The 27,117-nt window shown below is 37.8% G+C and overlaps 2 long non-coding RNA genes across 2 annotated transcripts; both read left to right on the top strand.

Moving 5' to 3' along the window:
* Positions 1–50: 50 nt before the first annotated feature.
* LOC131303728 (uncharacterized) lies at positions 51–10,213 on the top strand. Its single transcript, XR_009192161.1, has 6 exons — positions 51–122; positions 8,525–8,650; positions 8,743–8,821; positions 9,166–9,252; positions 9,365–9,741; positions 9,834–10,213. It is a non-coding gene; the product is annotated as an uncharacterized LOC131303728 (long non-coding RNA).
* A 3,240-nt stretch (positions 10,214–13,453) lies between these two features.
* LOC131303724 (uncharacterized) lies at positions 13,454–15,617 on the top strand. Its single transcript, XR_009192157.1, has 3 exons — positions 13,454–14,076; positions 14,545–14,674; positions 15,267–15,617. It is a non-coding gene; the product is annotated as an uncharacterized LOC131303724 (long non-coding RNA).
* Positions 15,618–27,117: the final 11,500 nt, after the last annotated feature.

Consider the following 27,117-nt stretch of genomic DNA (forward strand, 5'->3'; position numbering starts at 1 on the left):
ATTTCCTAGGATGAAACCCATTGTGTTTGATTGTAGACGGGTTGTGCAAAGGGGGTCAAGCAATGGGGAACTCGAACCAAGTTAGATGTAGTGTTTGATGATAAATTCCTTCCGTTGAATGAGTGTCACGCCCTCGATTTTCAACATAATAAAGTAATACATTTCAATAAAAGAGAAACCTCGCATATCATATACGTTACCCAAATGAGTTTCCCACCTGTTTAATTTACAAACAAGTCCTTAAGTTTAGATAATTACAACTTTAGTCAAAAGAAAATTCAGTAATAATTAGTTACAAAACCACCTTTAACAAAATGAGATCTTCACAAAGATGACGAAATAACCAGTGAAGTCAGCTTCCAAAAGTCTTTTACTGTCAAGCACACAATGCATGCAATAATTTGCCCGGCATCAGAACCTGAAAAGAAAGATTTGGTTGAGCTACACTAGCCCAGTAGAAAATTCTAAACTCAAGCTATATGTAATTTGAATGAACCATGCACCGAGAATGGATGAGTACTGACAGATACTCCTATACCACAAATGACTACCAACAAGCTGCGTATTATCGCCTAAGAGTCCTAGACTTCAGATCAATGTCACTATCCGTTTACTTCTTTAACTAGTTACGTTATTAAACTCACGTCATCCCACATTTGTCTATAATCAAATCAAAATATCTTATTATTCTTCGTATGGTAGTACAATCTTTCTCGTGTCCACATTGATCTTCATTAAATCCCTTAATTGCAACACCTTTCTTTTCCTTTAATCCGGTATTTCCCATCAAATAATCACTAGGGTCACCTCGGGTCTAGTTCCCTCGAGCGCAGGGTCACCCCGAGTCTTTTCCCTCAATAACAATAATCAGGTGGGGTCACCTTGGGTCTAGTTCCCTCGAGCGCAGGGTCACCCCAAGTCTTTTCCTCCAATAATATGAATCAGTTGGGTCACCTCGGGTCTAGTTCCCTCGAGCGCAGGGTCACCCCGAGTCTTTTCCCTCAATAACGACCACTTGGGTCACCTTTCACACTTTTCACAATCGACATCATTTCATAATCAATTTCATCATCCCTTTAACGGTTATACCACTGAATTTTAATTAGTCATTATGTGACTCCACAAATATACATGTTCATGCCTCCTCTTTTGTTTACATACCCGCATCTTACATGACGTACTAAGCCCATACATAAATTCCTACAATACTCTGTCCATTAGTTATTCACTTTCATTCCGCTTCCCATTTCACAAACATCCATTCATTCAATTAAATCCAAAGACCATTTAATCAATCGCATGGTATTATAAGACCAACAATCTACCATATCGCATATACTCAAATACACACGTCCTCACCGTACCCCTAAGTACACCCCCGTACCTTCGCATACCACATATCAACCCACGACTAGACTCTACGATGCCCGATTATCTAGTTTCTATACTCGGAGTCTGTAAAAGCATGCACTGTGGGAATCTAAGAATCTTACGAGTTAAGAGAGAAAACGGATTGCAAAACTACTCATCAAATCCCTAGACATGTTCACTCTAGTCCATTGAATGCCACTCTAAGTGAGGAACGAGTAATACTCACCAAAACACTTGGAATGATGCGTAAACAAACTCATAAGAGTCAAAGAAAAGCTTCGACATACGAGTTGAAGGATATAGGGAAGCAGCTGAAAGATACTGCAGCAGCTCAAATAAGCAGGTGAAAGCAGGTGAAACTTCTAGTCTCCTACCGGTAGGCAAGCAAGTCCTACCGGTAGAACTTGAAAACAGAAAGGCTAACATTCCGGTAAAACCTAGACCTACCGGTAGGTGAACAAGTCCTACCGGTAGAAACTCCAATTCACGTAACCTACCGGTAGGCAAGCAAGTCCTACCGGTAGAACTTGGGAACAGAAAGGCCAACGTTCAAATTTGTGCTTGACCTACCGGTAGGTAAGGAATCCCTACCGGTAGAAGTTCGATACGTTGAGCAGCTTTTGAGCTGCTGCTGTACGTTTGAGCTGGTTACGAAGGAATTTCTCAATCGTTCTACCGGTAGGTGAAGAGTTCCTACCGGTAGGGAATCGATTTTCTGGTAAAGTAACAACGTTCTACCGGTAGAAGGGACGGGCCTACCGGTAGGAAACCAGGAAAAACAGACAATTCTGACAGCAACTACGAATTTTCAATCCAAACTCAAACACAACATTACAAGCACGATTTATGCACTAAATCACTCATAAAACATATAAAGAGAGGTAGAATTCCCTACCTCAAGTGATTCGATCGAAACCCAAGCGATTGATCAAGCCCTAGACTCCGAAAACTTCAAAATCAACCGAATCTCCTCCTCCGAGCGAAACCCACGAAATTTCAAGCTCAACAACGTGAATGGATGAAGGTTTGGAGGTTATTTACCATGGGTTTTGAGTCCGGGTTGGAGAGGGAAAAAGAGAGTGTGTGTGTCGAGAGAGAGGGAGAGCCGAGAGAGAGACAGCCGAGAGAAAGAAGAAGAAAAAAAAAAAATGAAAAGGGGAAAGATGTTCCCTGGGAATAATAGAGGTGAGGGAAATAATCCCATGCCCTCACACCACACACTCACACATGCAACTCTCATCTATTTACCTTTATATCCTTCCACAAATACGCCATTCCATATATCCACACCGTTTATCTCGACAAGCCGTACAATTATATAAAAAAAAAATATAGGCCTAAAATACGGGTCTTTACACCCTACCCTCCTTAAAGAAATTTCGTCCTCGAAATTAGATAAGGCAAGCCTAATCATGCCAAGCATCACATCAACATACTCCAACTGTAACACTATCCATTATACAACAATTCAATAACCATCGAAGTCTACGTCTAGATTCATATCAAGCAGACCACAACAAACACACGTATATCTTTCGAACTTCGTACCCCCATTTCCACGTAACCATGCACTAACAACATCAGCTTACCTTTCAACAATGGACTACGCGAGTCTAAGGTACGCATCGGTTTCTCATCATAGGACACTTGAACTTCTAATTCAATTTCGGACCTTTCTAACACATGCAATGGATTTATTTCATACCTCCTCAATCTCCGTATACAGAATGCGTCATATATTTTGAAAAAGTTAGGCGGCAACGTCAAACGGTTCACAGTTTCTAAACTTTTCTTTATTATACAAATCCTATACACAATTATCTATCTCACTATAGAGATCTTACCTCCTAAGTATAACCGGATAATCCAATTGACTTCCCGAGACTTCCATCTAGAATGGGCGGTGATCAAGCGCCTCTTCCAAGTGGATTTCACCGGTTGTCGCCTGGGTATCCCAAAACATGCACATAGTGTCCGACACTTAAACTATCTTTCTTACGGTGAACGCTTCCTTTCTGCCCAAAACGAGACAAACCCCAACGCAACTATGCTTTACGAAGTTCATGATTTCCCTTCTTCAAATAACATTGGGTGACGTTGACAGTCAACACAATCCTTTGGTCGGCCCTCCGCAGTTAGCAATCTTTGACGATCTTTACCTTTCTCTTTTCGGTCATTCTCCCTCGAGCTTCCAAATATCGTTGGCGAATCGAATTAATTGTTTTAGCGGGTCCATAACACAAGCCAGTTCTTCTAAAAGTCGCACAAAATTTTCATTCTAGGTTGGGTGATTCTATATCATGAGAAGGATTCGATTTGTCATCTCAAACGAAACGAATAAGCTACAAAACTCAAGTAGTGTCAATCAAGAATTGGAAGAATGGTAACGAGGCATCCGAAATTCAAAGAACACGTGGAATCTTCAGGACGGTTTGGCAACAATTCAAAATACCTTTTTATGACAACCCAAGAAATTTGAAATGACTGATCATAACTTTCTTATTGCTTTTCGAGTCAACAGAGTCAGTGAATAACCTTTAGCAACTGAACGATGTCGATATTAAGGATAAATACAAGAAGTGAAACAAATCTCTAGTAAGTTAACTGATACAAGATCAAAAATTTGTCCAATACCGGGAAGGGTAAGACCTTCCAACAAGTTAAGGCTGAGTGTTACAGAATGAGTCATGTGCCTCCAAAGTCAAGGAACCACGACAGAGTAAAATAACACTTAAAGTAATTTCCACAATTGAATTTGTATTGAACGGTGTCAATGAATAGACATCAATAGGTATGTCACCACAAGATTGACTCCAACCATGGAAATTCGAACCAACCGAATAGGCAAGGGCAAACAAATAGATACAAAGCGGATGTGAGTTCAAATCATATGACTTCTTAGTCATGGGACCAAAATGGATGATGGCCTAAGCAGGCAATAATGGGAACAAGGTCTAAATTTTGATAATGCTAACAAATTTGTATTTCATACGGTACATAGCCAAAGGTTGGGTTCAATAGATTGATGTTGCAAATTAAATACTTATATGGAATAACGGTTACAAGCAAACGACGAAAATGGTAATTGCATCAAGGAAATCCAAACTGACCAATGAAAATTTATCTCAAGCAGGGTAATGTCAAAATAAGACCTTGAATAGGGAACGAGGAACATTTGTCAAATTTGATAGCAACAGTGTCATAAGATACTTCGCTACAAGAATTTAAATATGCCCAAGAAAAGCTAGGAAGGGATCGCATGATAATTGACTCAAATACTAAGAATTATAACAGGTCATCTACACGCTGGACTACACGGAAGAATAAATTACGATACAATTCTAACAATATTCAGCTTGGCCAATGAAAGATGGTAATAAAAGAAACAACTCTTCTAAAATCACATTTGAGATGTCACCACTCATTATGGATACGAACAATCCCTGTCCAAATCAAACCAAATCTCGATATAAGCAATTTAAAGAGGTCAAGGACAACACTTCAATATGGAATGATTAACCTCTAATCTCGGCAAATATGATCTATCGAGATTTCTCAACACGCGTGGACCAAGATTTCTTATTTCTATCCCAAACATGGATAAGAATAGGATTCTCAATGAGTGAAATGCTTCCAAATCAAAAGTATTGTAGAGAACGAGTAGAACAACTAGGAATAAATGATACCTCAAACAAGTGACGCTTCTAAGAGTTAGAGAATAGGGGGGGGGGGTGGTAGTTTAGCGGCGGAACTGCATCTGTTGTTGTTTCGACGTATGTGTTTCCTGCTGCATTGAGCTCGACTCACCATGTACTCCCAATCCCCGAGGACAATTCCTTGCCATGTGGCCACGTTCATCGCAAGTATAACAAGATCCCCCACGCCGTGGACATTGAGAACGAATATGGCCAAACTGACGACATCGATAACACATAGTCTGACACTTGAGAAGAGCTCTTGGAGTCCCGATATAAAGAGGTGGCTTAAAGCCCTGCTGGTCCTGAGTAAAGTGATTTGATACTCTAGGTTTCTTCCTTTTTGAACCCTCAACACTCTCTGAAGATGATCTGGTGCTAACGACTCGATGCCTAGTTTCTCCCACATTCACACCACCTTGCGCACCTTCCAGAATGTCAACACTCTTCGCACACTCAACGATCTCAGGAAACATCGCTTCATCCCTGGTACATTGGCTCGCTTCATTCTCCCCGTTGCACTACAGCCCTGGTGCTCACGATCCCCGGTCTCACCACACCTATCTCCACGTCTCGAAGACATCCTACTATGGAAGCATAACAAATGAAATCATCAACATTAGCCACCTAATTATGTGCTACAACTCTCCAACCTTTCCAACCGAAGTCAACAACTTTGCGCCACTCTATTGTGATATATATATATATGCAATGTCACATCGACATACCGACTCTTCATGCAAGCACACATGTGATTTTGTAAAAAGATGCAGCAATGTTTGAACCCATGAGACTAAAAGTCTCCCCACGGTCTCGAGGTATTCTAAACTTATGCTCTGATACCAAGTTGTCACGCCCTCGATTTTCAACATAATAAAGTAATACATTTCAATAAAAGAGAAACCTCGCATATCATATACGTTACCCAAATGAGTTTCCCACCTGTTTAATTTACAAACAAGTCCTTAAGTTTAGATAATTACAACTTTAGTCAAAAGAAAATTCAGTAATAATTAGTTACAAAACCACCTTTAACAAAATGAGATCTTCACAAAGATGACGAAATAACCAGTGAAGTCAGCTTCCAAAAGTCTTTTACTGTCAAGCACACAATGCATGCAATAATTTGCCCGGCATCAGAACCTGAAAAGAAAGATTTGGTTGAGCTACACTAGCCCAGTAGAAAATTCTAAACTCAAGCTATATGTAATTTGAATGAACCATGCACCGAGAATGGATGAGTACTGACAGATACTCCTATACCACAAATGACTACCAACAAGCTGCGTATTATCGCCTAAGAGTCCTAGACTTCAGATCAATGTCACTATCCGTTTACTTCTTTAACTAGTTACGTTATTAAACTCACGTCATCCCACATTTGTCTATAATCAAATCAAAATATCTTATTATTCTTCGTATGGTAGTACAATCTTTCTCGTGTCCACATTGATCTTCATTAAATCCCTTAATTGCAACACCTTTCTTTTCCTTTAATCCGGTATTTCCCATCAAATAATCACTAGGGTCACCTCGGGTCTAGTTCCCTCGAGCGCAGGGTCACCCCGAGTCTTTTCCCTCAATAACAATAATCAGGTGGGGTCACCTTGGGTCTAGTTCCCTCGAGCGCAGGGTCACCCCAAGTCTTTTCCTCCAATAATATGAATCAGTTGGGTCACCTCGGGTCTAGTTCCCTCGAGCGCAGGGTCACCCCGAGTCTTTTCCCTCAATAACGACCACTTGGGTCACCTTTCACACTTTTCACAATCGACATCATTTCATAATCAATTTCATCATCCCTTTAACGGTTATACCACTGAATTTTAATTAGTCATTATGTGACTCCACAAATATACATGTTCATGCCTCCTCTTTTGTTTACATACCCGCATCTTACATGACGTACTAAGCCCATACATAAATTCCTACAATACTCTGTCCATTAGTTATTCACTTTCATTCCGCTTCCCATTTCACAAACATCCATTCATTCAATTAAATCCAAAGACCATTTAATCAATCGCATGGTATTATAAGACCAACAATCTACCATATCGCATATACTCAAATACACACGTCCTCACCGTACCCCTAAGTACACCCCCGTACCTTCGCATACCACATATCAACCCACGACTAGACTCTACGATGCCCGATTATCTAGTTTCTATACTCGGAGTCTGTAAAAGCATGCACTGTGGGAATCTAAGAATCTTACGAGTTAAGAGAGAAAACGGATTGCAAAACTACTCATCAAATCCCTAGACATGTTCACTCTAGTCCATTGAATGCCACTCTAAGTGAGGAACGAGTAATACTCACCAAAACACTTGGAATGATGCGTAAACAAACTCATAAGAGTCAAAGAAAAGCTTCGACATACGAGTTGAAGGATATAGGGAAGCAGCTGAAAGATACTGCAGCAGCTCAAATAAGCAGGTGAAAGCAGGTGAAACTTCTAGTCTCCTACCGGTAGGCAAGCAAGTCCTACCGGTAGAACTTGAAAACAGAAAGGCTAACATTCCGGTAAAACCTAGACCTACCGGTAGGTGAACAAGTCCTACCGGTAGAAACTCCAATTCACGTAACCTACCGGTAGGCAAGCAAGTCCTACCGGTAGAACTTGGGAACAGAAAGGCCAACGTTCAAATTTGTGCTTGACCTACCGGTAGGTAAGGAATCCCTACCGGTAGAAGTTCGATACGTTGAGCAGCTTTTGAGCTGCTGCTGTACGTTTGAGCTGGTTACGAAGGAATTTCTCAATCGTTCTACCGGTAGGTGAAGAGTTCCTACCGGTAGGGAATCGATTTTCTGGTAAAGTAACAACGTTCTACCGGTAGAAGGGACGGGCCTACCGGTAGGAAACCAGGAAAAACAGACAATTCTGACAGCAACTACGAATTTTCAATCCAAACTCAAACACAACATTACAAGCACGATTTATGCACTAAATCACTCATAAAACATATAAAGAGAGGTAGAATTCCCTACCTCAAGTGATTCGATCGAAACCCAAGCGATTGATCAAGCCCTAGACTCCGAAAACTTCAAAATCAACCGAATCTCCTCCTCCGAGCGAAACCCACGAAATTTCAAGCTCAACAACGTGAATGGATGAAGGTTTGGAGGTTATTTACCATGGGTTTTGAGTCCGGGTTGGAGAGGGAAAAAGAGAGTGTGTGTGTCGAGAGAGAGGGAGAGCCGAGAGAGAGACAGCCGAGAGAAAGAAGAAGAAAAAAAAAAAATGAAAAGGGGAAAGATGTTCCCTGGGAATAATAGAGGTGAGGGAAATAATCCCATGCCCTCACACCACACACTCACACATGCAACTCTCATCTATTTACCTTTATATCCTTCCACAAATACGCCATTCCATATATCCACACCGTTTATCTCGACAAGCCGTACAATTATATAAAAAAAAAATATAGGCCTAAAATACGGGTCTTTACAATGAGAATAGTAGCAAGCTGAAGGGACAAATTGGTTTAATTGTGCGCAATCCCCATCGAGTTCCACTCACATACCTAGACTGGAGGGTTGTGCCTATTGATATTAAAGATGTCATTTGGAGAGAGATTCAGGTACAAATGATGCTACTTCTAAACATGAACTATATAACAAATATCTTATCATGTCTCTATATGATGGCAACATTTTGCCTGTTTTTTTGCAGGATAATGTGAAGGATTGTCCAGAAGGATTTTATCGTGTTGTAATGAGAGCATGTAACAAGTTGTGGAAGGACCACAAAGGTAAGTCCAACTTCAAGTACAATTACTACGAACCTCACAAAGACGATCCAAATATCTACTCAAAAGTTCCAAAAAAATATCTTGCTGGATCAATGGGCAGACCTTGTAAAATATTGGGAGATTAAGCAAGTAAAGGTAATATGTTGCAATACTTGGTTCACCCATAGTTGTTATTGACGCACTCAACTTCTTAATAACATAACAGTTACGATGTTGAATTGTTAATGTAGGTGAAAGCAAGAACAAATTCCTTAAGCCGAGGGTGTTAAAGCTTTTTATATTGCGTTTGATTGTATGCCTAAAAAATGTTCAATAGATAACTCTTTTTTGTCTGATGATCTTAGATGAAGGCTGCTGGACAGGTCATGGACAAAATGAGTATCTTTATTAAGACACGCAATCCAAAAGACCCAAATGTTAAAGACTTTGAGGTATGACCATCTTTTACAATAACTTTTTTTTTGTCTAGTAATTTTTCTTCAATCATTGTATGCTAATGTTTTTTACAATATACGAGGAATATAATGAGTGACTTTTAAATAGATGAGCCACTTAGGATGATAGAGATCCACGACAAGATTTTCCATGAGGTGTTCGGAAAGGATGGACATGGTTATTGCCTTACTTATAGGTCAGGAGTTCCACGAAGTGCAGTGTACCCGAAGAATGCGGGCCCATTAGAGGTGCCCTCATCTTCAACAGTTGATGAGATCACTCGACAAGTACAAGAGAAGGTTACTAGTGAGATTGAGAAAAGGCTTGCCGCTGAGATGGAGGAACAACTAACAGGGGAGATTGAATAGAGGCTTACTGGTGAGATTGAGAAGAAGTTGAATGAGAAGTTCATGGCACAGTGGAAGCATAAGGAGGCTCAAATGGATTTGTGTGAATCCCAGGCAAGAGTAGATGCCTCCAGACAGGTTGAGTAATACCTGACTTCTAAAAAAATGAAGCTAAACAATACTAGCTGGCTTTAACATCAATATAATTTATTTTTCTACTCATGTTAAAGGGGTTACCATAATCCAAATGCCTTTGTGGTCACAAAAGAAACCTCCAAATCCAGCTTTCCTCGCCCTTTCATAGAGGCAGCCATCAGTATTGAGTCTCATACGCAGTTGCCACAGTGAAATTCCCATTCTGGCTGTTGCTTATGCATTTTTTTGTTCATAGTTTTTGTTGTAGCTCCTATTGATTTGGTTCTCTTTCAAGCTATGCACGCCATGTTCATGTCATACCTACCATGTTTGTTGCTGCTAGTTTGGGTATTGTTTTGTTTAGTTGCTTATTGGATTTTATTATAGTCTAGGTAGCTTAGCAGCTCAATTTGGCCTTGGAATTTATATCCTAAAGAAACTGGATACATTATTACATCAACTCAAGTACATGTGTCAAGTGAAGGAAAGTGATATTAGTTATTGTAAATGTATGTTCTGGATGCACGTAGCGGCCATCGTGTAGTCCTAGAGTCTGAGGGAGATGAAATCCATGGTAGTGAGCTGTTAGGTACTCTGCGAACAAATTCTCATGAACATGTATATTTTTTCCCCTTTGGCATTTAATAATGGGTGTTTCTATTAACCTATTATTTTTCTTATCTTAGTATTTTAGCAAGATGTTACTTATATTTCTAAATAGCATGGTCACTCACACACGGACAAGCCAACACATTGACTTCTAAAACGTGGAGGACACAACACTTCGAGGACACAACATTTCAAGATGTTAATTATATTTCTAAATAGCATGGACACTCAATTGCATGGCCCTATGTGGCTATGTGATATTAAATTGTTCTATTTTTCTTAAAGTTCACTTACATGAGGGATGTAAAAGATACTTAGTTTTGAAAGAATAAGGTTGGTGTTGCTAGGGTGGTCCATACTCAACTGCTGGACAAGTTGCAGTTGCTGATTTATGTTAGGATTAACATTATTGTGAAGTTCCTTCCGGTATTCAGAGAATTTTGATTTACCATTTCTACTTTGCATTTATGGGATTGCGTTCTTACTCTTGCATTTTTCATATTCTTGTTGTGCAAGTTTGTATGCTTTTTTTTCCTGTTAATATTGAAAAGGCATTTCTTCTATTTAATCTTCAGCCATTTCACGTTGAGTTTATCTCTCACTCTTTCTTTCATTATGCTTCATCGAATGTGGTTTGCTATAATCCTTCTTGCACTTATTTTTTCTAGATTGCCCTCTCGCCCATTGTTTGTTTCTTTTTGTCCATTACAAGTTCATATGTTTAGAGGGATCTTTTTCTCTATTTCAGCTTCAACGGTTTCAAGGGAAGTGCTCTCTCTCTCTCTCTATCTCTCTCTCTCTCTCTCTCTCTCTCTCTCTCTCTCTCTCTTTGTGTGTGTGTGTTACGATTGTAACTGAGATTGAGTCTCAAATTTTTCTTCTTTTTTTTTTTTTCCGGAAAAGGAGTCTCATATTTGCACCTCAGTGAATGTTTGATGTTCTTAAAACAACTTTTTTCCTGTTGGAAGCATTACTGAGTACTCATAAGTGTATATGAATGAGTTAAGGTTTTTGATTTAAAAGTATTTCAAAGAAAATAAAGGATTTCTGTATAGTGCCGTGACATCTTTGGAACTCCTAATAAAAATAATTAGCCACCTCAATGTCCTCTATCACTATTTGGTACTGCAGTTTGATTGTAAAGGTTGCACAATTAAAGTGGTGCAAACTTACAGCTAGACATATATTTGTTAACTAATTATTTGTTTAAGCTGATAACTTGTAAAGATTATGTTTCGTAGAATTGTCAAGCACTATTTATTTTATATTTGAACCTTCTTTTCTGCCATATGTGCTGAATATGCTCATTCATGTAAAACAGGGAGATTTCTTTTGTTGATTTTATCATGTGAAGTGTTTAATGATGCATTATAAGAGCGCTATAACATCCTAGAGATGCGGGAGTTAAAGATCGCATTGAATCTTCTTCCTTTTTCCGATAAGCTTATGTTATTAGGAATATTTATTTTTGATTTGTTGTTTGTCACTTGTGTAGGGATCATCTAAGTATGAAGAATTTATAAAAGCAGCGACTTCTCATGATGAAATACAATTTGTTGAAACTAGAGAGTTGGTGTTGCCAATTCCCAAATGTGAAACTTAGTTGTTCTTTTGTTGGTCTTGTTAAAAGTGAGCATGATAGATACAATACATTTGGTAGGTACGTTTGTTTTTTGTTTTTTGTTACACCCATCTTGCAGCTGCATTTTCTGTTCTTTCTCACTTATTTTCCATGTTCCAAGTGATAGTATATGTTGTATGAAGTGTCGCAATTCATTATATCCTGTGTAGTTTTTTTTTGTTAAAGTTATCCAATTCACAGAACTGTAAGATTTCTCCAGGGGACCCGAACACAAATTATGTTTTTGCAGTATTTTGGGTCCTCTTTAACTCCTTGAAGTGATTCAGAGATCATCAACTGAATGGTTCTGCTTGCTTTTACAGAAGGCACCTTGAAAATGGAGGACACATTGCAGTTTCTGGACGCATACAAGTTTATATTAGTCACTACTTCAGTCAAGTTTTTCCAGTTGTATCAAATTCTAGGTTATCGTTATTCTTCTTTTTTGGGCCCTATTTCTCTTCATTCTTAAATTTGTTAAGAGACACCTCTTTATCTATAATTCATAATTCGAGGCACATTTTGAAGTTTATAAGACTTCCTTGAAAATTAGTTTCCCAATTGTTAATTGATGTTTTTGAAAATACAGCTTAAAATGTTGGATTTAAATGAGATGGGTCCTCTAGCAATTCAGCTCGGCTTTATTTTCCACTGGTGCTATAGATTTGATTCACTTGAATCATCTTAAATACGTATAATTTTCTAAGAAGGCCAGGTTATGTTTATTGAATGTCTCTTGACACATGAATGAGGCTATGTGGTGGTAGATATATGCCGACTGTTGCATTATGTGGTGGTAGACATAGTTGTCAAATCAGGAATCGAATCGAGAACCGAAAAGGTCCATTTGCGAATCGTGAATCGCTCCGATTCATTTGAATTCTTAAAAATGCATAAAAAATATAGATTTCAAGTTGAAAAGAAACAAAAACCCATAAAAATAAATTGCATGTACAATGCACCAATTGTTGTTCTTATATGGCTTCCACGTACCCCTCATAAATCCAAAACTTGTTCCATGCATATCCTCCCTCCCTAGCCTACAAGTCAAAGTCAAGTCCTTCATTCTTTTGTTGCACACATGAAGACAAGACTAAATATAAATCATACTCATAAGCCTCGAATTTGCTAACAATAATATAATTAATTTGATAGCTTAAATATCAAATGAAGCTTGTAATTATTATACCGAATGTTACAACTGTTACATGGGATTGTGGTTGAGCAATAGGGATTGGAGTTCTCATTGTTGTTGTTGGGCTTTATGTTTCATTTGCAGGAGTGTAACTAGAATTGACTTTGGTTTGCAGAGAACAAAAATGTTGATGTGGTCTATTTAGGAGTTTTTTTTGTTTGCAACTTTTTGTGAACTTCGAGTACTCTATCAAACTTGCAATATACTTTTTGGTTTATATGAACCTCACTCAAAATTTAAATGTATATTTTTTGATTTGCTTGAGTTGACTATTTGCCTATCCTACTATCATGCAATATGTTAGCAAAATTTTAAAGTTGGGTCACTCATTTAGACTTCAAAGCTTCACAGTGAGACATTCAAACCTCCATATAAAGGAACATGTTTGTCAATTTTGTCGCTTCGGACAACGTAGCCCATTTTTTTCAATTGTGCCCCTCTCTATTTTTACATTTGCTTTGGTCTCGAGGGTTTGTGCATCTTTTGAGTGCTGAAAGTGATGTTTGGAATGACTTTATTTATTTTTTAACCAAATTACTAAAATGACTTCCCATACTTTTGAGGAATTCCTTATGTGTCCCACTGAAGATGCTTGGTTTTGTCTTCTTGTGGGAGGTTTTTCATGTTTGTGTGTGTTATTTCCAACTCTATGCTTGGCTATTGCTTTAGCTGTAGAACTTGCAGTTTGTTCTTGTTCTGGGTTATGCTCTTTGGTGTCCTAGGAGTGCTGAACTAATGCCACAATTCGCGGAAGCCACAACAGAGTTGTAGGAGCTGGGAGTGATGTTGTGATGGCCAAGGTTGATGTTGAGAGGTATCCGAAAGCTGCGTCCAATCTTGGGATCAAGGGGTATCCCACTATGCTTCTGTTTGTCAATGGGAATTCTCAAGCCTACATTGGTGGATTTACTTCGTAAGCATTGCATTCACTTCTGAATTTTGCACAACTTATCAAGTAAATACTGCTTCAATTGTGTATTTATGTTGTGGGTATGTGAATTTAAGTTCTCACATACCCGTTTGGATAAAATCTTCATTTGATACAAACCATGGCAAATGAAAAATCCAGTTTTAAGCATAACTGTAAGTAAAGGCTTGAAGAGTAGTAGACTTGTAAGTGACACATTTAGCCTTGGAAAGTTCAAAAAAAGGCCCCATTGATTTGAGAACAATGTGTTCTACTCAACTTGATATGAGTCTGAACAAAGGAAGTGGAGAGAGATTTGGTTGGTTTTTAACTCAAATTCGAGTAATTTAAATACATAACCTATGTTACATATCTACGTTTGAATATTTGTATGTCTTTGCGAATGGGTAATATTTGTCTTTGTCTATTTGGTGGGATATAAGGAAATCAACTTTGGTTTTTAGTTTGTTTTAGGCAAGAAATTGTGATATGGGCAAGCAAGAAAATGGGTGAATCTGTCATTTGAGTTAATTCAGATATTCGGGCGAAAGTGTTTCTTAAGAAACATTTGATGATTGTTGTTGGGCGGTTTGAAAATTTTGAAGTACGTGAAGTTGAGTCTCAAAATTTTCTTTCTCGCGGAAAAGCTATCTCATAGTTGCACCTCAATGAATGTTTGTTGTTCTTAAAACATCTTTCATGTTGGAAGCATTACTGAGTACTGATGAGTGTAAATGAATGAGTTGAGGTTCATGATTTAGAAGCATTTCTGTATAGTACCATGATATATTTGGAACTCCTAATAAAATCAATTAGCCATCTCAATGTCCTCTATCACTGTTTGGTACTGCAGTTTGATTGAAAAGGTTGCACAATTGAAGTGGAGCAAACTTAGGACATATATTTGCTGACTAATTATCGGTTTGAGCTGATAACTTGTAAAGATTATGTTTCGTAGAATTATCAAACACTAACTATTTTATGTTTGAACCTTCTTTTCTGCCAATGTGTTGAATCTGCTGTTAAAATAGAGAGATTTCTTTTGCGATCTTATCTTGTGAAGTGTGCTTGTGGTGCATTATAAGGGCACTATGACATCCTAGAGATGGGGGGGATTAAAGATCGCATTGAATCTTCTTCCTTTTTGCCATAGCTTATGTTTATTTTATTTTTGAATTGTTGTTTGTTACTTTTAGGGATCTGATTATGAAGAATTTATGAAAGCAGTGACTTCTCACAATGAAAATACGATTTGTTGAAACTAGTGTGTTGGTGTTGCCAATGTTCTCTTCCCAAATATGAAACTTAGTTATCCTTTTGTTGGTCTTCTTAAAAGTGAGCCTGATAGATATACAACATTAGGCAAGTACATTTGTTTTTTGTTACACAACCATCCTGGAGCTGCATTTTATCTTCTTTCTCGCTTATTTTCCATGTTCTATGTGATAGTATCTGTTGTTTGAAGTTTGGTCAATTCATTATATCCTATTTAGTTTTCTATTTTAAAAGCTATCCAATTCACAGGACTGTAAGGTTTCTCCAAGAGACCCAGACACAAAGTATGTTTGCAGTATTTGGGATTCCTCTTTAACTCCTCGACGTGAGTCAGAGTTCATCAACTGAATATTTATGCTTGCTTTTGTAGAAGGTACCTTGAAAATGGAGGACGTGTTACAGTTTCTGGACGTATACAAGTTTCCTTTAGTCACTACAGTGACAAAACTCGATTCAGCCAGAGTTTTTTCTTGTCGTACCAAATTCCAGGTAATTGTTATTCTTCTATTTTGGGGCCTTATCTCTCATCATTCATTAATTTGTTAGAAACACACCCTTATGTATAATTAATAATTGGAGGCACATTTAGAAGTTTATAAGACTTCTTTGAAAATCAGTTTCCCCCTTGTTAATTAATGTTTTCAAAAATAACAGCTTTAAGGCTTTAAATGAGATGGGTCCTCTAGCAGTTCAGCTTGGCTATATTTTCCAAATGCGCTATAGATTTGATGCATTTGAATCATCTTAATGACCTATAGTTTTCTAAGAATACCATGTTTATAAATGTCTCTTGATGCGTGGATGGGGCTATGTGGTGGTAAATATGTTGTGCCTATAGTTGCATTAGGCTAGCGATGTGTTGCATTGTCTAAGACAATGACATGTTGGATTACCTTTCTGTCTTAATCCTTAAAGAAACAAATGCTGAATAACATTGCTAATAGAAAGATAGGGAAAATAAAATGAAAACAAAATCAAATAAATCACATCAGAAAAATAAAAAGGAAAAGAAAAATCTATGAGTGCTAAGTGTGAACATGACCTTGAATAACTAGAGGAATTCTGCCTGATGTGTACATCCAACTGTTAGCAAAACCGAATCCCCAAGACCCAGTAATGACGCGTACAGATTAGACAACAAAAAATTGCAAAAACCCTACAAGGCGGAATTAGGGTTTTACCACAACTCCCGCGTCACGAACGCTGGTTGAACTTGTTACAGCACAACTTGCTATATGACACGAATACTGCTCGACCGTACCTTACGATCTTCTGCCATATTCTCTTATACCTCGAATCACGTACCCGTTTGTGGAAACCCTACGTGATTGTTTGTTCTCTCTCTCAGCCCACGTTTCTGATTTCTCAAAAAAAAAAACATCACTTGACCTAGAGAACGAAGCGGTATATTTATAGGGCTAGGGCAGGGACCTAAGGAGAAATAAATCTAGACTCCTTGTGTAAATAAGAAATCTTAATCCCACTAGGATTTTATTTCTTATCACACAAATTACAATTCACCCCACTACAGAATTGTAAATGCACTCCCGTCCTTATCTCAATTATATTTTGAGCTCCATGTTATTAAATACTTATTAATCTCTCCACGTTAAGATTACAGATACCCGTTGATTAAAAATAAATTACTAACAATCTCCCACTTAATCAACATCTTATCTTGAGACTATCCGTTTAACTTATTCGATATGTCGGATACAAAATCCACCTGCAGGGTTTGACATATTCGAAACTTATAAGCTTACTCAAGGAGTATCATCAATCCCTATCGGGACGTGGATTCCATTAATAATTAATAGTTGTCATATACATAATGTTGTGACCCAACTCACCGAGACTATTAACCGTATAAAGATCTCACTCTTTAATGAATCAAAGTTAACAACATTAAATATATACCTCTATTAATTATCTTTGGATTAAGAGCATAAGCATTCAAAATAACCATAAGGTTCCAATTGTCTTATAAAGTTAGTACAAAGACAATTACCTCAATACGGTCCCGTTCAATACACACAAAATGTATTAGCACAATGAGTTGGAACTAGATTGTTCTCTGTAGTCAAGACAGACCTACCAAACATTGTACTATAGTCCTACCGATGGTGTGTCCAGTTCCATCTAAGATTGTGAACTATATCTTATATTTCACAAGAATCGATGATCTGATCTTCTGTGTGTAAGCCGAACTCTACACACTGGATCATCTACTTTGTAAAATAAAAGACACACATGCACAACATACAATAATATTATGCAAACATTGTCCATAAAAGATTCTCATCAAAAATGGATAAAACTAATTAATAAATAGCAATCAAATATTAATCCATTACATAAAGCATGACTTTTAGTATAATTTTCTAAAAAAACTCCCATTAAGACTCAAAGTCATGTTGCCACGCATCTCACTCACATTTCCTCTACATGACTATCAAAAGTCTTAGCTTGTAAGTTGTTCGTAAAAGGATCTGCTTGGTTGTTTATTGAGGCGATCTTGGACACATCTACATCACCTGGCTGAACGATCTCTCGAATCAGGTGATACTTACGCTCGACGTGTTTTCCTTCTTATGGATCAATGACTCCTTGAGTTAGCAATTGTACCACTACTGTCACAATAGATGTAATAACTAATTGCACTAAAGGAATCACTTCTAGATCTATCAAGAAGTATCTAAGCCAAACGGCCTCTTTGGCTGCTTAAGAAGCTACCACATACTCGGCCTCCATGGTGGAATCAATCAATGCACAATTGCTTGATACTTCTCCAACTTATGGCTCTACCTCCTAGGTAAACACATATCTCGAGGTATACTTCTGGAATTCTTATCTGACACAAAGTCTTAGTCTGTGTACCCATAAGGTATTAGACTATCTGACCGATAAACCAACATATAATCTCTAGTTCTTTTCAGATACTTGAAAATATGTTTCACTACAGTCCAACGCTCTTGCCCTGGATTAGACTAAAATCTACTAATCTTGCCAACGACAAAGAAAATATCTACACAGCACAACATACATGAGGCTTCCTACTGTCAAGGCATAAGGAGCTGCCTTCATCTTCTCCATCTCCTCAGGTGTCTTACGACACTGATCCTTGGATAGGTTGATTCCATGTCTAAAAAGGGAGGAACCCTTTCTTGGAATCTTGCATGCTAAAACGAGCAAGGATCTCATCGATATAAGTAGCTTATGATAAGCCCAATATCCTATACTTGCGATCTCACATAAGCTTAATCCCAAGGATGTGTCCGGCTTCTCTCAAGTCCTTCATATCGAACTAGTTAGATAGTCACACCTTTACTGAAGACAACATTCCCACATCGTTTTTGATTAGCAGAATATCATCTACATATAGTACCAAGAACACCACCACTTTTCCGTTGCACTTCTTGTACACAGATGACTCATCCAGACATTGATCAAAACCAAAAAAACTTGATTGCTTGATCAAAACGGATGCTCCAAGATCTAGATACTTGCTTGAGTCCATGAATAGACTCCTTAAGCTTGCACAATATGTGTTATTGACCCTTTGCTATGAATCCATCCGGTTCTATTATGTGGATGTAAATTTCACAGCCTTTTGCCAAAGTTCCGCATCTTTACTTTCTAGTTCCTCATTTTAGTTGCAGGGTTTAGCATGTTGTTCTTTAGGGATCATATCATAAGATTCTCCCAAGAACGTATACCGATTGGGTGGGACAACAACCCTCCCACTACAATGAGGTACCGATGTGTCAACAACTCTTTCTTGCAGTGTAACCTCCTGTACTATTGGTGTTGAAGAAGTCTTTGTTCGGTCCCTCTCTTCTCAATTTCTCTAGAACAATCTTGCTTCTGGGCTTATGGTCTATTACATAGTCCTCTTCTAAGAACTGGGCATTAGGGCTAACAATGACCTTCTTATCTGTAGAACTATAAAACAGTATGCCTTTCGTTCCTCTAGGGTACCCCACAAACAAGCAAACTTCTGTCCTCGATTCCAATTTATCTGCGTTCCCATTCAGCACATGTGCTGAACTACCCCAAACCCGAGCATGCTACAAACTAGGTTTGCGCCCAGTCCATAGTTCTGTGGGTGTAGATGTGTCACGCCCTCAATTTTTAACATAAATATAAAGGATTTCCACAAATAAATCCTCACAATATTGCATATGATACCCAAAGCTTACAGTAATTCCATTCCCATAATAATACTTCCAAGTCCATGAGATTTCCAAATATTACCCAGATTAACATAAGTATCAAGTATCACGAGAGTTTAGAGTTACAAATATTCTATTGTCTAAAGGATTATAACTTAAATTACAATTACATCTTTCAAAAGAAATTTACAAAGACGAATGAGTAACTTCTTTGGTTAGCTTTCAAAAAGATATGTCCACAGTTCAAGCATTCTAGTCATGCAAGCTACCGTTCCGGATTGGAACCTGAAAATAATATAAGGCTTGAGCTACACTAGCCCTGTAGAAAAGTCTACGTAAACTCTATATGCAAATGAGCGACACAGAAGAACAAACAATAGAAACCCAATGACAACAGAGATGAACATACTATCATGATCAAGTATCCAACTATCATCAATCCAATTTCTCATGCGGAACCACATTCTTTATCATTTCCCTTTTGTTCGTCGTTGAACCCTTTATCATGAAGCTTTTCTTTTTACTATCAGACAATTTAGAGAAAAACTCAAGACCATTGTAGGCCGAGCTCCGTTGATTCGGGCTGAATACCGGAGTCCGTTAATATGTGCCCAAACACTGGAAATCGTTGATTCGCTCAAGAATACCGGAGGATTTCCATCAAAATCCTTTAACCAAAACCTAAATCCTTTAATTAACTTCAAAAACCAATTATATATCTTTAAGAGTCTGAGCCGATGCTCCTGCCAGGCACTTACTCAATAACGAGCCCTGAAGACAAATGATATGAGCAATTTGCTCCTGCCAGGCATTTACTCATTCAAGAGCCCTGAAAGTATATGATGTGAGCATTTAGCTCCTACTAGGCTTTTACTCATTCAAGAGCCCTGAAAGTATATGATGTGAGCATTTGTCATCCATTTTCATTCCATTTCCCATTCACAAACATCAAGTCATTCAATCGAATCCAAAAGCCATCTAACTGATCACATGGTATTACAAAACCAACAATCTACCATATCGCATATAATTAGATGCACACGTCCTCACCGTACCTCAAGTACACCCCGTACCTTCATATACCACATATCGACCCTAAACTAGACTCTGCGATGCCCGGTCTTCTAGTTTCTATACTTGGAGTCCGTAAGTCATATGCTAAAGGAGTCTAAAAGATTCTACAAGTCGAGAGAACACGAATTGCAATACTACTCATTGGATCCCTAGACATATTCAGGTGTATCGTTCGTATTTCAATGCGTAATAACGTCTATTTCTCATTTCTTAACACAACGAGTTCACTCTAGTCCGTTGGATACCATTCTAAGTGAGAAACAAGTAATACTCTCTAAAACACTTGAAAGAATGTATATACAAACCCATTAGAGTCGATGAGAAGTTTTAGAATGTGCTTTGGAAGGCACAGGTAAAGCAGCTTAAAGACACTATAGCAGCTCAATCACCTACCGGTAGGTGGATGAATCCTACCGGTAGGAGAGACACTGTAGCAGCTCAATTACCTACCGGTCCACCTACCGATAGGAGAGAAGAACTCGGCACTTGACCTATTGGTAGGTAAACAAGTTTTACCAGTAGAAACTGCAAACAGAAGAGCCAACATTTTGAACGATACGACTTTGTACTTGACCTACTGGTAGGTAAACAAGTCCTACGGGTAGGTGGATGAATTTGCAGAGCCAACATTTTGAACGAAACGACTTTGTACTTGACCTACCGATAGAGGAGAGAAGAATTCAGCACCGGTGGATGAATCCTACCAGTAGGAGAGAAGTATCGGCACTTGACCTACCGGTAGGTAAACAAGTTCTACCGGTAGAAACTGCAAACAGAAGAGCCAACATTTTGAACGAAACGACTTTGTACTTGACCTACTGGTAGGTAAACAAGTTCTTCGGGTAGGTGGATGAATTTGCAGAGCCAACATTTTGAACAAAATGACTTTGTACTTGACCTACCGGTAGGTAAACAAGTCCTATGGGTAGGTGGATGAATACGTTTGAAAGCTGCTCCAGTACGTTTGAGCAGCTTTTGAGCTGCTACAGTACGTTTGAGCTGGTTGGAGAAGAATTTTTCACTTGTCCTACCGGTAGGTGAAAAGTTTCTATCAGTAGGGAACTGATTTTCTGGCAAAACAACAATGTTCTACTGGTAGGAAGGACGAGCCTACCGGTAGGAATCCGAGAAAAACAGACGATTCTTACAACAACAGCAGAATTTCGTTCAAACTCAACAACAGCCAATACAAACTCAAAACAAACTCAAAAACACTCAAATAACATATTAAGAGAGGTAGAATTTCCTACCTCGAAGTCGGAGCACGAAAACCAAGAAGTTACGAGCCCTAGCTTTCCGAAAACCTTGGTCCAACCGGAATACAACTCCTCCGAGCTCAAACCAGTGAGATACGGACCACAATACGCATAGGGATGAAAGATTGAAGGTTGATTTGAGTGGGTTTTGAGTGGGTTGGGTGAAATTTGGAGAGAGAGGCCGAGAGAGAGAGAGAGAGAGAGAGAGAGAGAGAGAGAGAGAGAGGCAGAGAGATAGAGAGAGGCGTGAGGGAGGTGGAGGAGAAATGTCACGCCCCGCTTTATAATAATTCGGCAACGTGATTTTTACCTCAATAAATAAATAATTTTGCCAAATAACTAAAAATAATTTTCTTTTCACTCTATCATGCAATGAATTATAAGTCTAACCAAATTAAAAGAAGCATGACAAGCTATCCACTTCCAAACATTTCAAATTTTTTTTTTTTGATTAGCCACCAAGGCACCAAAACACCACTTAAACCATACAACTCCAATTACAAAAGGAGGTACAAGTTTTCCTTTTTCTTTGCCAAAAAAAAAAAACATAACAAAGCATTTCTAGAGGAGAGTTTAACATTTATCATTACATTCCCAAAGTCAAAAACATATACATGTAGTCAAAAGATAGCCTTTAAGACCCAACAAAATATCATGTAGATCGACTCGCCAAAGCACAAAAGATATCTCCATCGCCGTGTCCATCAAAGCGTGTCCTTGCCTTTCGAACCTGTAAAGTTGGGGTGAGCACAACCGCCCACACATAGTCTACTAGAAACTAAAAGATGCAAGTGACATGTTTGAAAATATGAATATTCATGCTAGCTAGACACAACTCTTAATGAATATAATAAGCTCGAAAGGATGAAACCAAAATTCTTCAAACATAAAATAAGTCAGCACATTAAACTAAGTACAAGAAAGTAAGAGCACATAAAACCAAGGTCCAAGTTATCGCAGTTGTGTATCAATCCTAGGCGACTGATCAGGTCCCTAAATCATCCAAATTTATGGGCTACTAACCCAAAGGCCTATGGGGCACCTTATTCCGCGCGGGTTTACGGACTATACACCGACGGATAACTCGTTATCCATATGTTTTCGGTACACAACGAGCATAAAATGGCCAAGTCAACCGCCAATACATGGCTCACTAGCCTAAATAACAAGTATAAATCCCAAATCAATTCCAATAAGTAAAAACAACTTATATCAACACAAATCTTAATCTTTACTTTCAAATCCAAGAAGCATTAAACATAGATATACAAGTGTCAATACCTTTTAAACTCCACCCCTCAAAATTTCATCAATTATATCAACAAGAGGTAATCCATATCAAATACAAAAAAAATAATGTGCTCTTCACAAAATGCAAACAATTAATCCAAGTACCCTAAACTAGTATATCCATTATCAATCCAAATAACATGAGCCAATATTAGACACCACAAATTCCCTAGGCATAATATTCTCTCCACACCCAATCAAACACTAGATCCATCAATTTCAATATACAACTAAAAATATGAAATTTACACAACCACTCAAATTAGGGCTTTTCTTCCATAGATCAACTTTCTACTTAAATACATGAAAATAATCAATTCTCAAACACAATACTTGCATTTTTAAGGCATCTAGTAGAAAACCCTACCTTAAATGCTAGCACACAAGAGAGATGAGTGAAATGGTGATAAAGGAAAGTCTCCAAGCTTGAAATCCATAGATCCCTCCAAGTTCTTGATGTGGACACAAAATACCCAAGCAAAAGAAGGTGCAAGATGATTTGGTTGTGTGTATGTGTTTGAGAGAGAGAGAGAGAGAGAGAGAGAGAGAGAGCGCGCACGGCTCTGGAAATGGAAAAAAGAAAGAAACAGAGAACACAAGTTGTTCTCTCGGCCAAAATGGATTTAAGGTGTTAAAGAATTACACCCTCCCCCCTCAAGTCTCTAGATTACCACCTAATATTTGCATGTTATAACTTCTTGCACTAGAGCCCATCAACTAACACTTAAACAAGTAATTAGCTCTAAAAATTTCTAACACTAATTACACAACACATGGGAGTCTCCCAACACACTCGATCAAAGAACCAATGAATTCGACACGGTCAAGAAAATACATACACATGCACTTGCACAACTATATTCAAAAAAAAGAAAAAAAAATCCAAGGCTCATAAAAATCAAAGTATTTAAAATAACACATTTCACATTAAGGAAATATTAAATAAATAAACTAAGACACAGTTCTCTACAAGAAAAATGATTCTCTACTCCCTCACCCTCTTATATATACTACCCCAAAAACATATCACACCTGTACTCCCTCAACTAACAATCCTAACACTTTTAACCCCTAATCAAATAAACTCAATAAACTTTACATTTTTCTTAATTTCTAACAGTTATAAAACTTTTAAATAATATCCGAAAAAATACGGGTCCTTACAAGATGGTACTGACTTAGATGGTACTGAATTAAGAATATACGCTTCTGTTTGTAGTGCATGTCCCCAAAACGAAATTGGTAAATCTGAATAACTCATCATTGATCTCACCATATCTATAAGAGTCATATTCCTTCTTTCTGCTAAAACATTTTGACGTGGATATCTGGTGCTGATAACTGGGATGTAATCCCTTCAGTTAACAAGTACTCTCTAAACTCTCCCAAGAGGTATTCGCCAGCACGATCAGATCGCAGTGTCTTAAGACATTTACCCGGATGCTTCTCCGTTTCCGCCCTATACTCCCTGAATTTCTCTAAGCAGTCGGACTTACGGTGCATCAAATAAATGTATCCAAACATTAAGTAATTATCAATCAAAGTGATGAAATACTCAAAATCACCTCTTGCTTGGACATTCATAGGTCCACAAAAATCAGAATGAACCAATTTCAACGGCTCTTTGGCTCTATAACCTTTTGCTGATAAAAAAGCCTTTTGGTTATCTTACCTTCTAAATAGGATTCACAGACTAGAAGTTCCTCAACTTTCAATGAAGCTAAAGGTCCATCCCTGACTAGTGTAGAAATCCTATTCAGATTAATATGACCAAGGCGTAAGTGCCAAAGATACGTTTGGTTCAATTTAAAAGGCTCATTCCTCTTACATGACATATTATTAGTGTTATTCAATTCATGCAGTTGCACTGTAGGAAATATAGGATTAACAAAGTAGAGATTATCGACTAATGAACCAGAATAGATAAAACGTTTATTTAACTTAATAACCACAAAGTTACTAAAATAAGCCAAATATTCATCTTTAATCAACTTAGAAACCGAAACCAAGTTTCTTCAAAGTGTGGGAACATAAAGACAATCTCTCAAAATTAAACCCCCATTGTTACTAAAATTTAAAATAACTTTTTCTACTACAACTGTTGCCACTCTTGTAGCATTACCCATGTGTAGATAAATCCCTCCATCAATGAGTCTTCTAGTTTCCTGGAACCCATGCAACAAATTGCAAATATGATTAGTGGCTCTCGTATCTACATACCAGGTACTGGTAGATAACACCACTAAACATGATTCAACGACTAGCGAAAAGATCTATCTTGATTATTCACTTTATTGAGATAGAATAGACATTCCTTCTTCCAGTGTTCTTGCTGCTTGTAGTGAAAACAGTTGCCCTTTAGGCTTTTTCACTCCATCTTGAGGCGCTCTAACTGGCTCCACAACCTTCTTCTAAGACTTATTCTGCTTCTTCTTGCCTTTCGACTTAGAAGTAGAATCCTTTTCCGCCACTAATATAAATGGTTTCTTCACAACCATAAGACCCTCAACTGCATGGAGTTCCTTAAGAAGTTTCGCCAAAATAAAATGCATTTTGTTCATAGAATAGTTCAGGTGAAACTACTTAAAACTCTAGACCGCAGTGAATTAAGAATGAAATCGATCTGGGTTTCTCCATCAATTTTAGCTCCAAGGATCTCTAGTTCATTAAGAAGAGTTATCATCTTCAGAACATGATATCCCTAATCGGGGTCCCTTTAACATGGGTGATACTCACCAATTTTTATAAAATTTTGCTTCCTGTTCTGTGGCATTCTCATCAAGTCTAGGAGGGCACACTTCAGACAACACAAAATTGTGCCCCTCAGCAGTTAACACAATATCCAAGTTCCTTTTCCAGTCAATATAATTCGATCCAGTAAGTTTATTTGCTTTGAGAATAATTGTAGGTGAATTGAAAAAATCCATTTTTGAATCCGAGAATCACATAACAACAATTATGAAGGGCAATACAAACTTGAATTTCATTTTAATATTAGTTCCCTCAACCACGTGTTAAAAGAAAAATATTGGCAACCCTACACACCGCAAAGAGCATGCCTCGATGGGAAGGTCGTCTACTCTTCATCATTCGTGTAGATAGGCACAACATTTTAATTTTACTATCTAGACACTAGATCATGCCAAGCAAAATTAAATAACTAATATTGCTTCAGTCCTATAAATAATAACAGTGACTCAAATAGAGACGATATTATTATTTATAGCTAAGTGTATACCATTACCTAGCTTTTAGACCTATTGTTCCATTATGAACCACCTCAGATGGAGAAGTGACCCACACAACAATTATCTTAGAGCTATCCCTTTAGGAAGTTTGTATCGATGATGCCACAATTAATTTTGTCCGATAGGGAGGAAGGTTTTGAAACCAACACACAAAATTAATTATATCATCTACAGACCAGGAATGGAGACCACGGGATTTATCCAAAATAAATTTCCTCTCCCACTTAGTTATTTAAAAAAATTTGTGAGGGTTATCAAATTTTTTAGTTTGCAAAAAAAGAAAACGTGATCTAGGTCAAAAGCCAAATATTACCATGTTGTCCCAATATGGTAAACTATCACATATGCAAATAATATGGAAACACAAATAATAAGGAAACACAAGATAAAGAATCCAGCTATTATGGTCAAAGATGCAATCCTTGAGCAACAAGAAATCCTTCCAAACTTGAAATCCTTAAGCAATAAGGAGTCCTTCCAAACTTGAAAACCTTTAAGCAATCATTCCGAACTTGAAATCCTTCAGCAATACTTGTGTGGAAAACTTAGATAGTTTGAATCAATCAAGGAAACCAAAATCCAACCGTGCTTAGGCAAGAAAATTCGAATTTGACATATTCCCGCATAAATTGCACAGCCTTCAGTATTTTGGTCATATCTTCCTCGTCCAACCTCCGATTGAAGTGATTCAAATTGGGTTGGATTCAAAATTCAATTATCTACAACTTTCAT

Source organism: Rhododendron vialii, chromosome 10a (assembly GCF_030253575.1).
Source record: "Rhododendron vialii isolate Sample 1 chromosome 10a, ASM3025357v1".
Classification (NCBI taxonomy): domain Eukaryota; kingdom Viridiplantae; phylum Streptophyta; class Magnoliopsida; order Ericales; family Ericaceae; genus Rhododendron; species Rhododendron vialii.